Source organism: Podarcis bocagei (genome assembly GCF_964188305.1).
Source record: "Podarcis bocagei genome assembly, chromosome: 3".
Lineage (NCBI taxonomy): Eukaryota > Metazoa > Chordata > Lepidosauria > Squamata > Lacertidae > Podarcis > Podarcis bocagei.
Window position 1 is genome coordinate 106255099 of NC_138127.1, and position 18235 is coordinate 106273333.

At 44.4% G+C, this 18235-nt stretch overlaps 3 long non-coding RNA genes across 3 annotated transcripts in view; 1 reads left to right on the forward strand and 2 right to left on the reverse strand.

Moving 5' to 3' along the window:
• Nucleotides 1-16868, reverse strand: part of LOC308584191 — a 65758-nt gene extending 48890 nt beyond the window's left edge. Inside the window, exons 1-2 of the long non-coding RNA XR_014006613.1 lie at nt 16810-16868; nt 16551-16638 (exon numbers count right to left, since the gene is read on the reverse strand). This is a non-coding gene — a long non-coding RNA (uncharacterized lncRNA). The remainder of the gene's footprint in view (nt 1-16550; nt 16639-16809) is intronic.
• LOC308584190 overlaps nt 1-18235 on the forward strand; it is a 121254-nt gene that overhangs the window by 102202 nt on the left and 817 nt on the right. The window contains exon 3 of the long non-coding RNA XR_014006602.1: nt 17496-17628. This is a non-coding gene — a long non-coding RNA (uncharacterized lncRNA). The remainder of the gene's footprint in view (nt 1-17495; nt 17629-18235) is intronic.
• On the reverse strand, nt 10742-14841 carry LOC308584260. The gene is made up of 3 exons (XR_014006715.1): nt 13535-14841; nt 12174-12330; nt 10742-10915 (listed from the first exon to the last, which is right to left on the reverse strand). It is a non-coding gene; the product is annotated as an uncharacterized lncRNA (long non-coding RNA).

The window sequence follows — 18235 nt, forward strand, 5'->3', positions numbered from 1 at the left end:
TTAAGAATAATCATTGTGGGAGGTGAGCATGTGAAAAGTCCCCTTCCTTCACGTAACCGCAAGGGTCCAGCAATGTGGTGGGGACAGGTGAGGGGTGAGTTATTTACCTGAGGGATACATCCCCCTAGCACTGCCTATGTGGGGCATTGCATCCTCCTCATAAATGTTTCATTTGATTCAAGCTATCTCCCTCTGAAACATGAATACAGAACATCCTGAATGTTTGTGATCTTGTGTGGAAACTGCTATGACTGACAGAATGCAGGAATGCCTTTGCAGAGGCACGTGATTTTGGCAACATTCTTGTCCACGTCAGCCTAAGTCACAATGTCCCCAAAAAATTACATTTATACAATCTGCTTCTCCCTCCCAGCCCTCTCTTGGCAAGCTTTGGGGCTCCATTTGGTTTAAAAGCTGGCTTTGCCTGGCTTTGTCACCACAATTCATCCTGAGCCATGAAGATCCTTCACCTGTGCTTGGCAGTTCTCTCTTTGCTGCTCCTGGCTTCCCCAGGTAAGGGATGGAGAGGAAGAAGACAGAGGGACACCTGCCAGCCTATTATGGGGTGGAAGAGGGAGAGGAGTACAGTTGCTGTTCTGTGGCCTTGCAAAGGAAGCTCACTTTTCTTGCTAGAGACATTTCTTTAGTGGTAAAATTAGCATAAAAATGTATATATCAGACAAAACTGCTTACCAAAGTGTGTCTATTAGGGGATAGATGCACTGTGTTGCTGAATTTCCCCCATTATGCCCATAATTGCTATGCAATTTGCCCTGTTATAACCTATATTTTCATGCTATTGTCATGAAATTACACTTTTTCATGTACATTTTTAAAATACATTACTTGGAGGGAGAGCTGCCTTTCAGGGGACGGCTGTGCTTTGATGTTCACATGTTGACTTCATTATGGCAGAGTAATATAAGGAAAAGGGGACGTGGGTGGCCCTGTGGTTTAAACTACTGAGCCTCTTGGGCTTGCTGATCAGAAGGTTGGTGGTTTGAATCCCCACGACGGGGTGAGCTCCCATTGCTCGGTCCCTGGTCCTGCCAACCTAGCAATTCGAAAGCACATCACGTGCAAGTAGATAAATAGGGACAGCTCTGGTGGGAAGGGAAACGGCGTTTCCGTGTGCTGCTCTGCTTCACCAGAAGCAGCTTAGTCATGCTGGCCACGTGACCCGGAAGCTGTCTGTGGTCAAACGCCGGCTCCCAGAGTTGTCTGCAACTGGAATTAACTGTCAAAACAGTCCGTTACCTTTTTATTAATATATGGAAAATGGCATCGCATCTAAAACTGGTAAGGAAAAACAAAAGGAGCCTCTTCTTTTCTCAGTTTGGTAAGATTTTATGCAATTCTATGCAAATTTATGGAATACGTTTTAGAAAATAAAATTTTGATTTGTCTCTTCCACAGGTCTGCCAATAAATTTGGGGTATATAGTATCTAATTAGTGGGGAAATGTTTCTTGATGTAATATAGAGCCTTTTATTCTGGGTAGTCCTAGGGGCTCTGATGGCTTCAGTTCCAGGCTTTAGTTTCTCTATAACGTATAAGCCATGTGTGCCTCACTTCTTGCTGTCGTGTTTCGTGGACTGACACCCTCCACTCATGAGCAAATATCTGGATAAGCACCTTTACCATTTCTCCTTGTGAATGTAGCAAGGGTGGTAAACACCAGGGGCCAGTGGCAAGGGGTGGGGTGGGGGGTAGGAGTTGGGATGCCACAGCACCCAGAGCCTCACAGAGCCACTCCTGTTCAAAGGGCTGTGCAGTTGTTCCTCTCTTTCATTCTATTGTGATTTAACTTCCTTCTCCCCACTTTTGTTTGTTTCTCTCTTTGCACAGGATCTGCACAAAACCAGGAACCTCAGAATATTTGGGATTGCTATCATAAGGCCAATGGTGTTTGCTCACCTCGAGGTTGTCCCAATAATTCTAAAAAGATTGGAAGGTGTGCTCCTAGAATTCCATGTTGCGACCGGTAATTTCAGCTTACCAAAAGGTAATTTCAGCTTACCCATTACCCCCTGGATTGATCATTTTAAGTACCCAATGCAGCGTCCCCTAAACTGATCATCCTTTGCCTGCAAGCTCAATTCCCCCATTGCAAAAATAAATATAAAAATACCTATGCCAGAATCAGCCCAGGGTGGCACATCCCATATTGCCGCTTGATGCAAAATGGTAATTGCTGCTTTGCCATTCTGCCAGCACGGCTCCTAAGCCCATCTACCTGCTCCTCCTGCCATGGACTGATCTGCCGCTGACACACACCATACCCTGTTGATTGCAGGCACAAAAGCGGCACTACCATTGTTGCCCATTTTAAGCAAGATGGTGCTGAGTTCTTTCGCCACAGGCAGAACCAGCGGGGCAGGAGGGGCACCAATGTGTTTGTTGTCTGGGGGGCTTCTGCCAGCAGAAGCAGGGTCCTTACCTTCCTCATGGCTGGTCCAGCTGTCTTTGGCCCCTTTGCCCTGTGACCTTATGCCAGATCTCCTTTGCCAAATCCCTAAACCACACCAGAGGGGCACATTTAATTTGTTGTGCAGCTTCATCCATTGTTTAACTCAGTGCCTAAGGGATGTCTATTCTGCAGCTTTAACAGATGTTGTGCACTTACTCTGTGTGGTGTCCTGCCCTCCACCCCTTAAGATTACCTCAGTATCACATACCATACATTCCATGCAAATCTCCCACTTTCAGTTCCAAGCAGCTTCATTCTTATTTTATCTTTTAAAGAAAGAACGTGAGGCAGTAGACTTTTGTCTTGGGTCCTGGCAGAGAAATTAGCAACTGGACTGAAGGAATCCCAGGGTGCCAGTATCTCTCCTGTTTCTCAAAACATTGTCACAAAATTGTGAGCAAGCTTCCTGTTAACCCTGAACTCTTCCTCACGGCCACAAAGACAAGAAATCCCTGCCGTGCATAACATCCAGTCTGCAGGAGTACATTGGAGACCTTGCAAGCCCCCTCACTATTCTGTGACATATTTAATTGTACCTAGAAAAGAAAGTCCCTCAAGGGTAAGGATGGGCAAGAGATTGGATTCAATTCTCATTGCAAGGTGAATCTATGTAATTCATAGTTACTGGAAATGAAAAACTGAAACAGACCTATCCCTAACCAATGGTTTATTATCAGGAAAACTTTCTTGTGGTCCAACATGCCTTGCTTTGTTTTTTCGTGTCTCAAAAATGGTCACTTTGCTATGAAACTGAGTTAACTGTTATCTTTTTGTTGCTGGTTTCTATGTTTTAGATGGCAGGAGTGATAGATGCTTTTGAAAAGTGGAAGATGCTCCCTCTCTTTGAGAGCCGCCGGATCCCGCTTGATCCCCAGCTAGGGACTTCTTCTCCAAAGCATCCAGATTGAAAAAGCAACATTTTCAAGGCTTACATGAGCTTGTGCCTTGCAATAAAAGCAGATCCAGAAGCCTTTTCCCCTCTGTTTTTCATTTCTAAGCATGAGTCTTCTTGCTAGTGAAGCCAAAATGGCACCTTACATCCATGAGACGGAGGTGTCAGCAGGCATGGTTTGTGGAGAGGCCTAGGACGTCATTACGGAAAACTAAAAGGGGGTGAGGATCTCTCAAAACAGTCTAGCGAGTAGGACTGGACCACAATGTGGAAAATGAAGAGTGACAAAATATGGAGGGTGGAATGAGAGTGAGAAGAAATTCTGTTCAGTTTCCCTTTAAATGGTAACCAAACTGAGTTGCACTCTTTGAAAAACTTTGCCAGTTGAAATTTAGTCATCCTTCCAAATTCACAGGTCTTTGAATTTTGGGGTTATTGAACTGACCAGACCAGATCTGGAAGTTTCCTCTTATAGATTCTAGGCCCCTCCAGCTAAAGGATTACAGGATGGGAAGTAGCCCTGGCTTTTACAGAAACTAGCCCCACAAAGCCCACTCATTACAGTATGTTGAGCATAATTGCATGCACATGTGCCTACCTGGAAGAATTCTTCATCCTAGGATCCCATGGCTTCCAGTTGGGTGAGATAAGAGAATGCACATCCATTCCTCTCTATGGCAACAGAGCTCACTCTTTTAAGATGTGAATGGTGGGTAATTAGCTGAATGGCTATATACCTCCAGACATAATTTTATTGGAGTGGTGCCTTTCCATAGTTCATACCATGCTTGAGGTGGCTTGCAAGATGGAAAATAATAATAATTACAACATAAAAATTTAGTCTTAAATCATTCAAAAACACACAAACTGAACAAATTAGACATAATTTATAGGATCCGAAATAAAGATACTAAAAGGTTTGCTTCTGGAGATCTGCAGACATCCTGACTACACTTAAGATGGGTGGGGTATAAATACAGTGGTGTAGCCTTATTAGACTTTACCGATTGGTGGGCTCTGCGTTGCTTCCGGACAGGAGGAAGGAGGTCAAATGACACCGAGGGTTGGTTCAGAGAAAGAGTTCGTTATTTCTGCTCTCCGGAAAAGCAGAAAGGCACTTGCGTGGTCAGTCCACAGCAAGTCCAAAGAAATGAGAAATTTCATGCAGTATATATATTCTCCAGGCACCCTCTCCCTTCTTCCCCAGGAATCCAACCACATCAGCCTATATACACAGGTTGACATCACATATGTTCCTGCTCCGGTATTTTTAACCATAAAAGGGTATTCCTTCCTGTACTTCTGACCATAAAAGGGTATTTCTGTTCTTCTACTCTTGGAGCAAGAGGTCACCAACTCCAAGAACACACTCTAGCGCTGTTCCCGGACTAGGTCTGTGCATCTTTGTGCTCTTTGTGGTCAGGATGTAAGATAAGGCCCACAGTGTCATCCCTGTTCCACTCTGGAATGGACAAAGCCATCCGTCATTACCAGCCTTCATAGACTGATAAGGGAGAGAACTTTGAGCACTTGTTTATACAGCTGGGTTTTGGCTCAAGAGCTCAAGTTAAGGCATTTTAGCTAAGGAAAAATAGGGATTTTGGTGCAGTTTCAAACTGCCTGCACAGTCAGTTTTGGGTTTGGGAAACCCATTCCTTCAGTGGTACCTCTAGTTACAAACTTAATTCGTTCTGGCGATCCATTCTTAACCTGAAACTGTTCTTAACTAGAGGTGTGCTTTCACTAATGGGGCCTCTTGCTGCCACTGCGCTGCCGGCACACGATTTCCATTCTCATCCCGGGGCAAAGTTCTCAGCTCGTGGTAACTCTTCCCCCTTGTGTCCTGCCCTGAAGGCCACACCCTGCTGGACTCTCTTGCCCATCTGTGCTGTGGCTGGCCTGTTTCTCCTCTGATCTCCTAGCGTAGAGTTTGGAGGTGACTTCTAATCCTAAAGTCCAAGAGAAAGAATTGTGAGGAGGAGCAAGAAGATGTAAAACAGGGTGAAAGCTAAGATGTACCAGCCTAAACAACAAAGAGATTCAGAGGTCCACTGAGAGTGGAGGAACCACACCACTCTAAGGGTGAATCTACACACAGGGGGAGAAATGTCGGGAAATCTACTGTTGAGAAGTGGAACTGTTATTTTTTCAACCTCTGAAGAACATCTTTCATATGATGTATATGCTGTTCTTGATTCTCTGAATAAATCAAAATGTTATCAAAACAGTCCACCAGGACTCTGAGTATGTAGCTGATGAAATCTTAGAACGTTGCTGCTCCTGACTGAAATGTTATCTCCCGCTCTCTCCCTGCCTTCTCTTGGCAACCTTTGGGGCTCCATTTGGCTTAAAAGCTGGCATTCAGCTTTGCCACGTCAACTCATCCTGAGCCCTGAAGAACCTTCACCTATGCTTGGCAGTTCTCTCTCTGCTGCTCCTGGCTTCCCCAGGATTTTTAGGAAGTCATTAGTCTGCACCAGGCGTCCTATTGGGAAGACCCAGTTTTCTGAGTTCATGTTCTGGGAGTTGTGCAATAGGGGCAGTACAGGATTCCTTTTGGTGTACTGACCTCCCCGCTGCACCAAGGATTCCCTGCCTGAGCGGCTTCCTGGAGACACCTAGTTTGGTTGTCCTAGGGGATTTTAACATCCAGATCTGCCGCAGTCATGTTTCAGAATGAAATAGCTTGGATCAAATGAAAATTTTATGAAGAGGATACAATGCCCAGGGGATTTATCCCTCAGGTAAATAACTCACGCTTCACCTGTCCCCACCAGATTGCTGAATCCTTGCAGTTACCTGAAGGAAGAGCATTTTCACAGGCTCATATCCCAAAATTATTATTAGTTGTAGTCATAATAGCCTCAAACAGTTCTTAAAAAAAAAACCCAAGTCGGCCAATTGAAGAGGTTGAGTGGGCAAGGAGGACAAGGAGATTTCAAAGGTGAATTGATGGACTCTTCAGCTTACTTGAAGGAAGGAAAATTTTCACATGTCTCCTCCTCCTCCTCCTCCTCCTCCTAACTCACCACCACCATATCTCTCAGACACCTTTTTCAAACAGGACTCAAGACAACTTTAAAAATAATTCAAAACTGGAGGGGCTCTTCTTCTCTGCTTCCTCCACCTGCCATTTCCCACTCTGCATCCCATAATAATTGGCCAGCCTGTCCTTCCCTTTCTCCTTCCCACCCTAGAAGATGACAAATCCCCCTTTCTGCTTATTTAACTTATATGCAGAATTCATCATGCGAAAGGCTGGGCTGGATGAATCCCTAGCCGGAATTAAGATTGCTGGAAGAAATATCAACAACCTCAGATATGCAGATGACACAACCTTGATGGCAGAAAGTGAGGAGGAATTAAAGAACCTTTTAATGAGGGTGAAAGAGGATAGCGCAAAATATGGTCTGAAGCTCAACATCAAAAAAACGAAGATCATGGCCACTGGGCCCATCACCTCCTGGGAAATAGAAGGGGAAGAAATGGAGGCAGTGAGAGATTTTACTTTCTTGGGCTCCATGATCACTGCAGATGGTGACAGCAGTCACGAAATTAAAAGATGCCTGCTCCTTGGGAGAAAGGCGATGGCAAACCTAGACAGCATCTTAAAAAGCAGAGACATCACCTTGCCAACACAGGTCCATATAGTAAAAGCCATGCTTTTCCCAGTAGTGATGTATGGAAGTAAGAGCTGGACCATAAAGAAGGCTGATCGCCGAAGAATTGATGCTTTTGAATTATGGTGCTGGAGGAGACTCTTGAGAGTCCCATGGACTGCAAGAAGATCAAACGCATCCATTCTTAAGGAAATTAGCCCTGAGTGCTCACTGGAAGGACAGATCGTGAAGCTGAGGCTCCAATACTTTTGCCACCTCATGAGAAGAGAAGATTCCCTGGAAAAGACCCTGATGTTGGGAAAGATGGAGGGCACAAGGAGAAGGGGACGACCGAGGACGCGATGGTTGGACAGTGTTCTCGAAGCTACAAACATGAGTCTGACCAAACTGCGGTAGACAGTAGAAAACAGAAGTGCCTGGCGTGCTCTGGTCCATGGGGTCACGAAGAGTCGGACATGACTAAACGACTAAAAAACAATGTGTTTATAAAATGTACAGGAAACAGAATAACTTCATGAAAATATGGGTTATATTAGGGGAAATTGCATAGCAATGATGGGCGTAATGGGGAAAATTCAGCAACACAGTGCATATTTCCCCTAATAGACACACTTTTGTTGGCAATTTTGTCCAATATATACATTTTAATGCAAAGAATTCCCACTAAAGAGATTTCCACTAAAGAAACATCTCTAGTGAGAAAAGTGAGCTTCCTTTGCAAGGCCACAGAAGAGCAACTGTACTCCTCTCCTTCTTCCACCCCACAATTGGCTGGCAGGTGTCCCTCTGTCTTCTTCCTCTCCATCCCTTACCTGGGGAAGCCAGGAGCAGCAAAGAGAGGACTGCCAAGCATAGGTGAAGGATCTTCAGGGCTCAGGATAAGTTGACGTGGCAAAGCTGAATGCCAGCTTGTAGGCCAATTGGAGCCCCAAAGCTTACCAAGAGAGGGCTGGGAGGGAGAGGGAGATTAAATAATTGTAATTTCATTGGGACGTTGTGATTTAGGCTAACGTGGAAGAGAACATGGCTAAAATCACATGCACCTGGAAAGGTATCCCTGCAGTCTGGCAGTCATAGCAGTTTTCACCGAAGTGAGATCCCAGTTACACGTCACAAACATTCCTTTCCCTTTTCAACCTAGAAGATGACCAAGTCCCCTTTCCCCTTCCCAACCCTGTTTCTGAAGCCGTTTCCCCTACCCCGTCCAGCAACACTCAAGGCTGCAATCCTGCCTTAATTTACCTGGGTGTATGACCCATGGAAATCAACAGGAGTTCCTTCTGAGTGGGCCTGTTTTAGGACTGCACTTTAAGATGCCACAACCAGAGATGGCACTCCTGCCTAAACCACTGTCCATACAAATCCTTTCCTTAAGTCACATAAGCCAAGCAGGGTCCCAGGAACGGCAGCAAGGCCACCAGGAGGAGAGGGCCAGGGATGTGCAGCCAGTCCTTTTGTCAAGGCAACGACCTTAAACATCTTGGGAGACCTTCTTGACTGTGAGTCCTGGAAGCTCTGCTGCTTGCTCACAGGCCTTTTCCCACCTGGGTTGATTCAGCCCAGCTTCTTGCAAAAGTCTGCAACCTCAGATTCTTTATTTATTTATTTTAGTAAAGGCGTTTGGAACGGAATGTGGGACACTTTGCATGGAATACATGGGAACAAATCCTTAGCTGTTCAAGCAAGTTGGAGGGGGGGGGGAGAATCACAGTGAGCAAATGCCCAGCAGCTATTTAAGCTTCAGGATGGACAATTATATTGATCCCTTATCCAATGAGAAAAACAATGGATGAAACTGCATATTAATATAAGCATGCAAATAAAGTGTGATTTAAGGATTGGACCAAGAAGAACTTGCAAAACCTCACAGAGTAAAACAACCAAAGACAAGTCTGATTCTGGAATGAATTAAATTCGTAACATGAGGTACCACTGTATACTGGAATCATATAAATTATCATCAACCCGTACATATAATTTGGAAAACTTTAGGATGCTTGTCATGATTAACTATTGATTAGTCTGCATGTTTACAATCATTTGCCCACAAGTCACCTCTACTGGAGAAGAACCTGGCAAGAACTTCGAAGGAACCAGGTGGCGCTGTCCATAAAAAAGTGAAATACTGCTGAATTGAGGATGTGTCTGGACTATAAGAAGGTGAACAAAATAATGTTGACAAACTGCTATCCTCTACCACAGATTGGGGATTTGTTGGAAAGGATGAGGCCAGCGAAAGTCTTCACAAAGTTGGATTTGAGGGGGGTGTAAAAGTCAATTTAAATAAGAGAGGGAGATGAGTGGAAAACTATATTTTCCACCAGGTATGGCAGCTTCAAGTATTTTGTCATGCCCTTTGCATTCCAGTCAGGAGCAGCAATGTTCCAAGATTTCATCAGCTACATACTCAGACTCCTGGTGGACTGTTTTGATAACAATTTGATTTATTCAGAGAATCAAGAACAGCATATACATCCTATGAAAGATGTGCTTCAGAGGTGGCGAGAACACTGGCTGTATGCCAAGTTGGAAAAATGACAGTTCCACGTTCAACAGTAGATTTCCCGACATTTCTCCCCCTGTTTGTTGATTCACCCTTAGAGTGGTGTGGTTGCTCCACTCTCAGCGGACCTCTGAATCTCTTTGTTGTTTAGGCTGATACACATTAGCTTTCATCCTGTTTTACATCTTCCTCCTCCTCACACTTCACTCTCTTGGAGTTTTGCTCTATTTTGAGTGTTACGCTTGCATTACGAGTGTTATGCTGAGGACTGTCTTTTTTTCCTATTTATTTTGCCTTTTTGTTTTTGAGGCACTGTTTTGGAATTGTTTTTCTGACTGTTTGGAACAGTTCAGCTACTGATTGATTGATTGTGGGTTGGCAGTACATTGTTGATTGTTTTCACTTTATGAAACAATGCTCTCATTAGATAGTAAAATTCATGTTAAATTGATGTTTTAGGGGTTGTTTTTAAAAGTCTGGAATGGATTGATCCATTTTGCATTAATTTCTATGGGAAAGCGCACGTTAGTTTTGGAATGCTTTGGTTTTGGAATGCACTTCCGGAATGGATTAAGTTTGAGAACCAAGGTACCACTGTATAGCCATTCAGCTAAGTACCCACCATTTACATCTTAAAAGAGTGAGCTCTGTTGCCATAGAGAGGAATGGATGTGCATTCTCTTATCTCACCCGACTGGATGCCATGGGATCCTAGGATGAAGAATTCTTCCTGGTAGGCACATGTGCATGCAATTATGCCTAATATACTGTAATGAGTGGGCTTTGTGGAGCTAGTTTCTGTAAAAGCCTGGGCTACTTCCCATCCTGTAATTCTGTGGCTGGAGGGGCCTAGAATCTATAAGAGGAAACTTCCAGATCTGGTCTGGTCAGTTTAATAACCCCAAAATTCAAAGACCTGTGAATTTGGAAGGATGACTATATTTCAATGGGCATACTTTTTCAAAGAGTGCAACTCAGTTTGGTTACCATTTAAAGGGAAACTGAACAGAATTTCTTCTCCCTCTCATTCCACCCTCCATATTTTGTCACTCTTCATTTTCCACATTGTGGTCCAGTCCTACTCGCGAGACTGTTTTGAGAGATCCTCACCCCCTTTTAGTCTTCCTTTCTAATGACGTTTTGGGCCTCTCCACAACCATGCCTGCTGAAACCTCCGTCTCATTGATGTAAGGTGCCCTTTTGGCTTCACTAGCAATACACTCATGCTTAGAAATGAAAAACAGAGGGGAAAAGGCTTCTGGATCTGCTTTTATTGCAAGGCACAAGCTCAGGTAAGCCTTGAAAATGTTGCTTTTTCAATCTGGATGCTTTGGAGAAGAAGTCCCTAACTGGGGATCAAGCGGGATCCAGTGGTTCTCAAAGAGAGGGAGCATCTTCCATTTTTCAAAGGCATCTATCACTCCTCCCGTCTAAAACATAGAAACCAGCAACAAAAAGACAACAGTTAACTCGGTTTCATAGCAAAGTGACCATGTTTGAGACACAAAAATACAAAGCAAGGCATGTTGGACCACAAGAAAGTTTTCCTGATAATAAACCATTGGTTAGGGATAGGTCTGTTTCAGTTTTTCATTTCCAGAAGCTATGAATTACATAGATTCCCCTTTCAATGAGAATTGAATGCAGTCTCTAGCCCATCCTTATCCCTGGGGGACTTTCTTTTCTAGGTACAATTAAATATGTCACAGAATAGTGAGTGAGCTTGCAAGGTCTCCAATGTACTCCTGCAGACTGGATGTTATGCACGGCAGGGATTTCTTGTCTTTGTGGCCCTGAAGAAGAGTTCAGGGTTAACAGGAAGCTTGCACCCCATTTTGTGAGAGTGTTTTGAGAAACACAAGAGAACGGACACCCTTGGGTTCATTCAGTCCAGTTGCTAATTTCTCTGTATACACCCAAGACAAAAGTCTACTGCCTCAAGTTCTTTAATTAAAAGATAAAATAAGAATGAATCTGCTTGGAACTGAAAGTGGGAGATTTGCATGGAATGTATGGGATGTGATACTGAGGTAATCTTAAATGGTGGAGGGCAGGACACCACACAGAGTAAGAGCCCAGCATCTGTTAAAGCTGCAGAATAGACATCCCTTAGGCACTGAGATAAACAATGGATGAAGCCGCACAACAAATTAAATGTGCCCCTCTGGTGTGGTTTAGGGATTTGGCAAAGGAGATCTGGCATAAGCTCAGAGGGCAAAGGGGCCAAAGACAGCTGGACCAGCCATGAGGCAGGTGAGGACCCTGCTTCTGGTGGCAGAAGCCCCCCAGACAACAAACACATTGGTGCCCCTCCTGCCCCGCTGGTTCTGCTTATGGTGAAAGAACTCAGCACCATCTTGCTTAAAATGGGCAACAATGGTAGTGCCGCTTCTGTGCCTGCAATCAACAGGGTATGGTGTGTGTCAGCGGCAGATCAGTCCATGGCAGGAGGAGCAGGTAGATGGGCTTAGGAGCCGTGCTGGCAGAATGGCAAAGCAGCAATTACCATTTTGCATCAAGCGGCAATATGGGATGTGCCACCCTGGGCTGATTCTGGCATAGGTATTTTTATATTTATTTTTGCAATGGGGGAATTGAGCTTGCAGGCAAAGGATGATCAGTTTAGGGGATGCTGCATTGGGTACTTAAAATGATCAATCCAGGGGGTAATGGGTAAGCTGAAATTACCTTTTGGTAAGCTGAAATTACCGGTCGCAACATGGAATTCTAGGAGCACACGTTCCAATCTTTTTAGAATTATTGGGACAACCTCGAGGTGAGCAAACACCATTGGCCTTATGATAGCAATCCCAAATATTCTGAGGTTCCTGGTTTTGTGCAGATCCTGTGCAAAGAGAGAAACAAACAAAAGTGGGGAGAAGGAAGTTAAATCACAATAGAATGAAAGAGAGGAACAACTGCACAGCCCTTTGAACAGGAGTGGCTCTGTGAGGCTCTGGGTGCTGTGGCATCCCAACTCCTACCCCCCACCCCACCCCTTGCCACTGGCCCCTGGTGTTTACCACCCTTGCTACATTCACAAGGAGAAATGGTAAAGGTGCTTATCCAGATATTTGCTCATGAGTGGAGGGTGTCAGTCCACGAAACACGACAGCAAGAAGTGAGGCACACATGGCTTATACGTTATAGAGAAACTAAAGCCTGGAACTGAAGCCATCAGAGCCCCTAGGACTACCCAGAATAAAAGGCTCTATATTACATCAAGAAAAATTTCCCACTAATTAGAAACTTTATACCCCAAATTTATTGGCAGACCTGTGGAAGAGACAAATCAAAATTTTATTTTCTAAAACGTATTCCATAAATTTGCATAGAATTGCATAAAATCTTATGCCGGCGTTTGACCACAGACAGCTTCCGGGTCACGTGGCCAGCATGACTAAGCTGCTTCTGGTGAAGCAGAGCAGCACACGGAAACGCCGTTTCCCTTCCCACCAGAGCTGTCCCTATTTATCTACTTGCACGTGATGTGCTTTCAAATTGCTAGGTTGGCAGGACCAGGGACCGAGCAATGGGAGCTCACCCCGTCGTGGGGATTCAAACCACCAACCTTCTGATCAGCAAGCCCAAGAGGCTCAGTAGTTTAAACCACAGGGCCACCCACGTCCCCTTTTCCTTATATTACTCTGCCATAATGAAGTCAACATGTGAACATCAAAGCACAGCCGTCCCCTGAAAGGCAGCTCTCCCTCCAAGTAATGTATTTTAAAAATGTACATGAAAAAGTGTAATTTCATGACAATAGCATGAAAATATAGGTTATAACAGGGCAAATTGCATAGCAATTATGGGCATAATGGGGGAAATTCAGCAACACAGTGCATCTATCCCCTAATAGACACACTTTGGTAAGCAGTTTTGTCTGATATATACATTTTTATGCTAATTTTACCACTAAAGAAATGTCTCTAGCAAGAAAAGTGAGCTTCCTTTGCAAGGCCACAGAACAGCAACTGTACTCCTCTCCCTCTTCCACCCCATAATAGGCTGGCAGGTGTCCCTCTGTCTTCTTCCTCTCCATCCCTTACCTGGGGAAGCCAGGAGCAGCAAAGAGAGAACTGCCAAGCACAGGTGAAGGATCTTCATGGCTCAGGATGAATTGTGGTGACAAAGCCAGGCAAAGCCAGCTTTTAAACCAAATGGAGCCCCAAAGCTTGCCAAGAGAGGGCTGGGAGGGAGAAGCAGATTGCATAAATGTAATTTTTTGGGGACATTGTGACTTAGGCTGACGTGGACAAGAATGTTGCCAAAATCACGTGCCTCTGCAAAGGCATTCCTGCATTCTGTCAGTCATAGCAGTTTCCACACAAGATCACAAACATTCAGATGTGCTGTATTCATGTTTCAGAGGGAGATAGCTTAAATCAAATGAAACATTTATGAGGAGGATGCAATGCCCCACATAGGCAGTGCTAGGGGGATGTATCCCTCAGGTAAATAACTCACCCCTCACCTGTCCCCACCACATTGCTGGACCCTTGCGGTTACGTGAAGGAAGGGGACTTTTCACATGCTCACCTCCCACAATGATTATTCTTAATCTGGCCAAACTTAGATTCACAAAATGTTTAGGGGTATGCGTTACCCCTGCATCCCCCCATGAAATAGCACTGCGGAGTAGTAATAGCTTCAAACAGTTCTTCCAAAAAGAAAAAGAAAGATTCAAGTCCACCGATTGAAGAGGTTGAGTGGGACATGCAGGGCAAGGAGATTTCAAAGGTGAAATGATGGACTCTTTGCTTACTTGAAGTCAAGGCAATCTTCACATGCTCTCTTGTCCTTTTTCTCATTCTTGCAATCATCATCCTCATCCTTTTTCGCAAACACCTTTTTCTAACTAGACTCAAAGCAACTTACAAAAATATTTTCAAACATGAGGGGCTCTGCTTCTCTGCTTGCTCCACCTGCCATGTTCCACTCTGCACCCCATCATAATTGGCCAACCTGTCCTTTCCTTTCTCCTTTCCACCCTAGGAGATGACTAAGCCCCCTTTCCCCCTTCCCAACCCTGTTTCTGAAGCTGCTTCACTCTTCTGTCCTGCGCTCCTTGGAGTCCCTGTTATTTGTGACTAAAGATCAGGGGTGATGGGATCTCCAGATCAGAAACATCCAAAGGCCGATGAGTTAACCTTCTCTGCTTTGAGGTTTCATTTGAGCTTTCATGCTCAGGCCTGGTGCTTTCATGCGCAAGGTGCTTGAACCTGAGTATGGAACCCTTTGCAAGGAATAGATGGAACCTAATCCTCAGCTAACAGACGCGGGTGCGCTGTGGTCTAAACCACTGAGCCTTGGGCTTGCCAATCAAAACGTCAGCAGTTCAAATCCCCGTTACATGGTGAGCTCCCGTTGTTCGGTCCCAGCTCCTGGCAACCTAGCAGTTCGAAAGCACACCAAAAAATGCAAGTAGATAAATAGGTACTGCTCCTGCGGGAAGTTAAAAGGTGTTTGTGTGCACTGTTCTGATTTCGCCAGAAGCGGCTTAGTCATGCTAGCCACATGACATTGAAAAACTGTCTGCGGACAAATGTAGGCTCCCTCAGCCAGTAAAGCAAGGTGAGCTCAGCAACTCCAGGGTCGTTCGCGACTGGACTGGGTCCTTTACCTTTTAACCCTCAGCTATTCAAACAAGATGGAGGGGAGAAAATCACACTGAGCAAATGTCCAGCAGCTATTGAAGTTTTAGGATGGACAGTTATGGTAATCCCTTTCCACTGAGATAAACAATAGATGAAACTGCATATTGATCTAAACAATCAAATACCATGTGATTGAAGAATTCGACCAAGAAGAATTGGCAAAACCTCACAGAGCAAAGCAACCAATTAAGCTTGCAGAAGCCCCCAACCAGGCACAATGCCCATGGATGCCCCTCCTGCCCTGATGCTTCTGCCAGTGGAGGAGAAGCACCAGTATCATCAGCACTGATTTTGGAAAAGTTCACAGCCATTTGGGGGAATAAGGGATGTGCCACCCTAACCTGATTCTGCCATAGGTATCTTTTGCAATGGACAAAGTATGGAAACAACTGGCTGTGCAACCAATTAAGCTTGCAATCAAAGTACCATGTATTCAGGGACCTCTTAAGTAACTGGTGCTTTGTGTAACGAATGGAACAGGTAGCTGGTACTCACTGCTCTATCAAAATGACATTGTGTGTAATAAAAAGGTTGCATTAGAAATACTTTGTACTGCCAGTGGTTGTTTAATTAATGAAAAACCTTATTATGACATCTGCTTATTTCTGTTTCTGATGGAATAAAATGGCTCTAAGACACAGAATGGAGGGAAGAGGCAGGGAGGAGAGATGAGTTTGTATTGATGCAGTTTTTACATAATAGAGGAAATAATAAAGGTTTAATGGAAAACCCAAATGGATATAGCAGGAAAATGCTATATTAAAGGAGGTTAAACTGGAATCAGATAAATGATCATCAACTTGTAAAGAAACCTGTTGTTCATGCTAGCAGGCATCATAAAAGTTTTCCAAGTTTTACGTAAAAATAAAAAAATTCCTTCTAGTAGCACCTTAAAGACCAACTAAGTTAGTTCTTGGTATGAGCTTTCGTGTGCATGCACACTTCTTCAGATACACATTTTTTTACGTAATGAAACTATTTTCTCAGTTCACTGGCTCCCTTTGCCTAAATCCGAGAAGGGATGTTCATTTAGGGTGGTAGCCTAAAGCTACTCAGATCAGAGGCTCCTGAAAATGATTGATCCAAAAAATGCTACAAGAGGGGCATGGTGCGGGGAGGAGAAATGATAATTTCCTCTGGACACTTGTTTGATTCTCATTCGCCAAGCAGAAGTTCCCTTCTGCAACAATTATACAGTGGTGGACAGCTCCCAATGTCAGTGAAGACAGCAGGACATCATCAACAGGAGGCAGATATAATCGGTTTGTAACAGGCCAAATCCTGTGTAGAGGGAGAACAAATACCATGGTCCACAAGTGAAAGGAAAGTTCATTCAGAAGAGCATGAAATGGAGGCACAACTTCATAGGCCCTCCTAAAATAAATCTTGGCTGGACCCTTGCGGTTACCTGAATGAAGAGCACCTTTCACAACAATAATTGGCCAGCCTGTCCTTTTCCTTCTCCTTTCCACTGTAGAGGATGACTAAGCCATTTACTTGCCGTATTTTTCGCTCTATAACACGCACCCGACCATAACACGCACGTAGTTTTTAAAGGAGGAAAATCCATAGGCATGCCACCCATAGGCATTCCCTCCATAACACGCACAGACATTTCCCCTTACTTTCTAGGAGGAAAAAAGTGAGTGTTATGGTGCAAAAAATACGGTAATTACTTACTTACTTACTTAAGGTAAAGGGACCCCTGAACATTACGTCCAGTTGTCTGCAACTGGAATTAACTGTCAAAACAGTCCTTTACCTTTTTTTTAATATATGGAAAATGGCATCGCATGTAAAACTGGTAAGGAAAAACAAAAGCAGCCTCTTCTTTTCTCAGTTTGGTTAGATTTTATGGCATTCTATGCAAATTTATGGAATACATTTTAAAAAGTAAAATTTTGATTTGTCTCTTCCACTGGTCAGCCCATAAATTTGGGGTATAAAGTTTCTAATTAGTGGGGAAATGTTTCTTGATGTAATATAGAGCCTTTTATTCTGGGTAGTCCTGGGGGCTCTGATGGCTTCAGTTCCAGGCTTTAGTTTCTCTATAACTAATAAGCCATGTGTGCCTCACTTCTTGCTGTCGTGTTTCGTGGACTGACACCCTCCACTCATGAGCAAATATCTGGATAAGCAGATTGACAATTTCTCCTTGTGAATGTAGCAAGGCTGGTAAACACCAGGGGCCAGTGGCAAGGGGTGGGGTGGGGGGTAGGAGTTGGGATGCCACAACACCCAGAGCGTCACAGAGCCACTCCTGTTCAAAGGGCTGTGGAGTTTTTCCTCTCTTTCATCCTATTGTGAATTAACTTCCTTCTCCCCACTTATGTTTGTTTCTCTCTTTGCACAGGATCTGCACAGTACCAGCAACCTAAGAATACTAGGCAATGCCATAAAGCCAATGGTATTTGCTCCCCTATACCTTGTCCCAATAATTATATAAGGATTGGAAGGTGTATTCGTAATTATCCCTGTTGCCAAAGGTAATTTCAGCTTACCAAAAGAGAATTACACCTCCTACCCCTCTCCCATTACCCCCTGGATTGATCATTTTAAGTACCCAATGCAGCGTCCCCTAAACTGATCATCCTTTGCCTGCAAGCTCAATTCCCCCATTGCAAAAATAAATATAAAAATACCTATGCCAGAATCAGCCAAGGGTGGCACATCCCATTTTGCCGCTTGATGCAAAATGCTAATTGCTGCTTGGCCATTCTGCCAGCACGGCTCCTAAGCCCATCTTCCTGTCCTCCTGCCATGGACTGATCTGCCACTGACACACACCATACCCTGTTGATTGCAGGCACAGAAGCGGCACTACCATTGCTGCCCATTTTAAGCAAGATGGTGCTGAGTTCTTTCGCCACAGGCAGAACCAGCGGGGCAGGAGGGGCACCAATGTGTTTGTTGTCTGGGGGGCTTCTGCCACCAGAAGCAGGGTCCTCACCTGCCTCATGGCTGGTCCAGCTGTCTTTGGCCCCTTTGCCCTGTGACCTTATGCCAGATCTCCTTTGCCAAATCCCTAAACCACACCAGAGGGGCACATTTAATTTGTTGTGCGGCTTCATCCATTGTTTATCTCAGTGCCTA